This window comes from Labeo rohita, unplaced genomic scaffold (assembly GCF_022985175.1).
Source record: "Labeo rohita strain BAU-BD-2019 unplaced genomic scaffold, IGBB_LRoh.1.0 scaffold_30, whole genome shotgun sequence".
Taxonomy (NCBI): Eukaryota; Metazoa; Chordata; class Actinopteri; order Cypriniformes; family Cyprinidae; genus Labeo; species Labeo rohita.
This window is the reverse complement of record NW_026129217.1, coordinates 3,522,906-3,528,268: the sequence shown is the minus strand read 5'-3', so window position 1 is coordinate 3,528,268 and position 5,363 is coordinate 3,522,906.

The following is a 5,363-nucleotide window of genomic DNA, read 5'->3' as shown; positions in this document are numbered from 1 at the left end:
GATACAAACCTTTTCAAAACTTGAACTGTTGGACCATTTGTTATAAAGTAGGGCATTTAAGTAGAAGCATGCTATAGTAATTTGTTTTCATCTCAAACAATTTATTGAAACAAAAGCTAACAACAGTGGTGGGTATACCACAACAAAAAATATATCTCAACTTGTGTGTCCTTGAGCATCAACTTCAGTTTGACAATGACAACTAATGCTGTTCACAAGTCAATTCAATATGCTGAGGCATGGCATTTGACTCCTCTTGAAGGGCTGCCCTTGGGTCATTGAGGTTTTTATTTGGCTGATGGAATTTGGTGTATTTCACCACTGTTGGTGCATATGAACGATCAAAAAAAGCTGAAAGCATTTAGTGCAAAACGTGAGCTATAGTGCTTAAGAAACTCACATTTGTGGGATTTTTTTTTTTTTGAAATTCTGTGCATTTTCTTACCTCCTTGCCTGTCCATGTCAACCCATGGTTTACCCAGAAATCACAAATCAATGAGACAATGAAGCCAATCCGGCATGGTTCGTGAATTGTGCGCTTTTTATTTGTGTGTGATTTTATAAAATTCACAGCAATAGCCAGGTCGACCAATGGGTCAGGATGGAAGTCACAAAAGATTAAAGGGCCAAACGCATTCCAAGCAGCCACTTAATCATGAGCTTTATTGCTTCAGGTGTTCAAAAGGTGGGAAGGACATCAAGAGCAAAATCAGTGATGCATGGTAAAACCTAAAATCAAAATATGGTGTTTTTTAAAATCTTTACATCTACCCCCACGCTGCAGTGTGATCCCACCTTGCTATGGAAGCGTCAAACAAGTGCAAAATGAGGCTAGGCCCAAAAATGTGGCATGAACACACACCTTAGTGATGAAGGAAATCAAATGGAATGGAATGGCAGAAGCAGGGCTGCAGGACGTCCCACCGGTGAGGCGGATTGTTGAAGAAAAATTGTCAAAGAAAGTATGGCACGTAAGCCCTTACAGTCCAAAATGCACAGAACAGGGTGGGTTTTACGGGATCACAACCCATGGGTAACAGCAGTAACTCTTTGGTAATGGAGTAAGGCTCGCCAACTTCATCTTTGCAAAACTGATTTAGAAAACGCCAATTTATAAAAAAAAAAAAAAAAAAAAAAATCTTTACTATTTCCCCCTGACACATTCATGGTAATTAAGCTACTTTTGCTGAGGCTTTGCGGCAAGCTTAACTCTTCCAGCTGTGCTAAAGGCGCTTGCTGCTGCTGGCGGGGCACTAAACATCATTGAGCCACTCCTGACAGTCGAGGTAGTTGTTTCCACCAGCGCTGTTTGTTTGTTTGTTTGTTTGTTTGTTTATTTACCACAATTGATGGATGTCCAAATATAAAAATAAGGAGAAAGCTAAAACAGTCCCGATGCCCAGCCCGCGTCTGAGCTATGATGTGAAAATTGGCCCGAAGTCCATCCCTAGGGGGTTTAAATAATAAGTCGGAGTCCGTCGGACCCAGCACTCTCAAGTGGATATTTACAATTTAAAAAAAAACAAAAAAAAACAAAAGGAACCTAAAAACCTGCTGGTGCTATTGGCTGCTTATTGACAACACACTTTTCTTAAAGTTAGCTATCGGTGTCCCAGCTTGCACTGCAGGCAAAAGTTAAGGATGTTCACTTAACCAATCACTTAACATAATATTAGAAGTTGGTGGTGCTTCAGTATCTGTAGAATTTCTAGGGTCCTTTTATGCAAGTTATGGACACAAAGACATCAAATGTGGTTATTAGGAAATGTCACCCAACATAACTTTTGTTACCAATTAAAAAAAAAAAGTCTCATAGTAACAGATTTTGACTTGTCTCGTGTGTTGATTTTATATGAAATAAGTTATTAAAGGAGAATTATACATAGTTATAGTGACCTGGAATAAGCATGGCACTGAACAACCTACATCAACATTGACATAATCCAGTTTTGTGGAAATGGGTGGCACTTCTTTATGAAATGACAAGGAATCTTCAGAGTTCTGTAACAAATTCAGTGCAGATCATGTGAACAATTTCACATAATATTTAATATTTCGTTTATTAAATGGAAGCTTCAAACAACAACAACAACAACAACAACAACAACAACAACAACAACAACAACAACAACAACAACAACAACAACAACAACAACAACAACAACAACAACAACAACAACAACAACAACAACGGAGTTTACTGAAACACATTCACTGCTGGTAATCGATATGACATAGCCAGCAGTTGAACAGGCATGTATTTATGATGTAGGGGGAAATACAGTCAAACCCAAAGTGTAGGTGTGTGGTAATGAAGACCAGAGGTCAGCAACGTAGTCAATCGAAGAAAATTTTACTGAAGAAGATGGTTTGCAGTTTCATCAGCAGAAGCCAGCTTCAACACTCTCAGCGGAGTTCGTAGGCCGCTCTGCGTACATGTTACAATCACCAGTAGTTACACTCTAACACAAGTTGCTAACTACGCAAATACATAAGTCAGGAACATTCTGATTGGTTCAAATCCAGATAAACTTAGTAAATCTCCACATATGGACGTCAAACTCAACGCATATCTATACATGATTATCTAGGCGACAAGTGAACCCGGGTCAGATGCAACAGGTCACTCCAGAGGCCTATTTCTGAACATGATGCCAGTGTAGTCAGCTTTGCTGTGCTCTTAGACAGAGACACAAAGACAGATATACATACGCACACGCACACAACCAAACTCTTATCCATCTTCCAAGGTTGGCTAGTCCTGGCAGGGCTCTTATCAGTATGGTTGGTTACACATCCCACTATGCGGACAGCATCAAGGAAAAAAGCATCAAGGAAAGAGCATATGAAATGAACTAAAGTTTACTTCAATATCTGGTTAAAACTCTTAGATCTTTGTAACAGTTGTTCCGGTCACTCATGGATCTCCTAGGTCAGGGGTCCTTCTTGGCCCCCCCTCCCCTTTCTCTCTTCCTCTCACCCCTCTCCTTACACCGTGACATCTTGACCCTAGGAGAAAATAGAACTCAGCAGGAAAAAGATGCACACTCTATTTGATCAAGGAAGGGTGAATGAGACAGATTACTTGTAGTCCCTTATTAACATCAAATCAACCGTATTAGAATCAAGAATATTATTAGTCTTTATTAATGATCAGACAAATATTAATATAATTATGAAGGTCCAGATGGATTCAGGTGTCCACTCCTTCAGTCCTCCATTTTAGACCAATGTGGGGTCCAGTACCCCACATCCAGTCTATCCAGTGAGGTCACTACAGAAGGCGAAGTGGTGACGCATGCTCCCCTGGCGGGTCACAATTGTCTCTTCGCCCCATCATGGACACACCGGAAACTAAAATTCCTGTCCCCATGGCAGGGGCTCTCCCACCTTCTACTCACAGCAGGGGGTTGACTTGGCTCCTTGTCAGTTGGTGTTGCAGGCTCTGTGACAACTTCATTAGATGCATCTCCTCTTCGGCAGGGTTGACTTTCCTGCAGGCAGACTTAAAAACATACACAAGACAACAACTCACCAACATCCAAATTGTTAAACATAAAACAACCAATTCTAAGCCTCCTCCTACCACATACAAGACATATTTCAATATTCCCATAACTACATCTTCAGATGCAGCTACGAACTCATTCCACGCTTCCTCAACAAACTCCTCTACAGAATCGTGACATCTGTAAAAATCGCTCCGACGGTGAACGCAGTCGACCTGAGCCAGAGGGAGTTAAGATACTCATATCCCGCAAACACATCAGCTGTCTTAATCTGCTTCAAGAAATTGACACTTTTCATTCGCCTGTTGCGCTTTTATCTTGGGGTAGAATTCAGTACCTTTAGTCATGTTACACATCCAGGCTCATGCCCTATGGCGTGAATCTTGGGGTAGAATTCAGTACCTTTAGTCATGGTACTGACAATGACTGGCGTGAACTAACACTCATTCGCACTCATTATGTATGTCCTTCAACTCCTGAACTGACGGAACCGATCTCAAAAACTGGAGAAATTGTTTTTCTCAGTCAAACCATTCATCTCCTCCTAATGCTACATCCGATAATTGTGGCCACATATAAACCTGGCGAGGCTTAAAATCTTTCCAAATGAGATCATCTGTAGACTGGGGCACTACTGGCGATGATTTCGAGACACAAGTGGAACATGTTAACATGCATCCATGCGGTGACATTATAGACCATCGAAGTGGGGCTACTACAGGTACTTTCCAGATGGTTGTGCAGATGTTCCATTCTAATAATGGATTTGTTAGCCAGTAGCATGGCGACATCATCATATTGGAACAACACATTGTAAGGCTCCTCCCGCTACGGCAAGCCTAGCGGTTCAGCTGAAGGTTTCTTGCGTGTAGGTCTTTTATGGCACTTCTGTAAAAATTACCTTGAAATATTAAAATTTAGTTTCCAAATGAAAATCTGACTCCATGAATAATTTAGTCTGACTCCAATTATGAATAATTTGTTAATTCTGGTTTGTATTCTGTAATTTGCTGATCGCGGCTATTTTTTTTTCCCTATAATAATTTAGACATTTGAATATTCTGGAAGTCCCGTAGTCTTAATATTTAGTTCCTTAGGGACTAGGTGCCGCTTTCGATTTACACCCCGGCCGTGGCGAATTCGTCGACACAAGCTCGCCAGTTCTGACTTACTCAGAGGATGCAGAGCGATTTATAATATCTTAAAGTGGGCCGTGCCTGTGTGCTCTCAACAAAAAGTATATATTTCCTCAATAACCGCGAGAGCTACATCGTGTTAAGTCAGTGACAGCTCAACATCCGGAGCCCTAGTGATGTCCCCATGGCTCATCAGTCGGTACTTCCGGCGTGGTCTGCCCTGGACGCAGTCTTGCGGTAGCACCATTACACATTCACCTACTAGAAAATCATTTCCAAGAAGTCCAGAATAAGTCAAAGTTAACATTTATTTATGCCAGGCTTATTCAAAATAGCAATGAAAGTTCAATCAAAAATACGTTCAATTAAACAAAAAGAAATACAACCTTTACAGATCAACATCACATTTTAGTTACATTACTGATCAGCATAGAATTCAAACCTATAAAATAAAATAAGAACAAAGAGTCAGCATACCTGGCAAATAAAGAGACACGACAATCGTGCGGGAAGTTGTGGTTATAGATGTACCCAGATCAGAACATTACAATCATAAATTCAGCGTAATAAAACTTCACAGGACCTTTTGCTGAAGCCTAGAATAACTTGAAAGTTGGGGGTGTAAAGACAGCATGTGGTACAGACCTCTTCAGCGACACCACCCATATCAGGAGAACAGAGTTTTTCTTAAGTTTCAGATCTTTATTTCTGGTCTGTT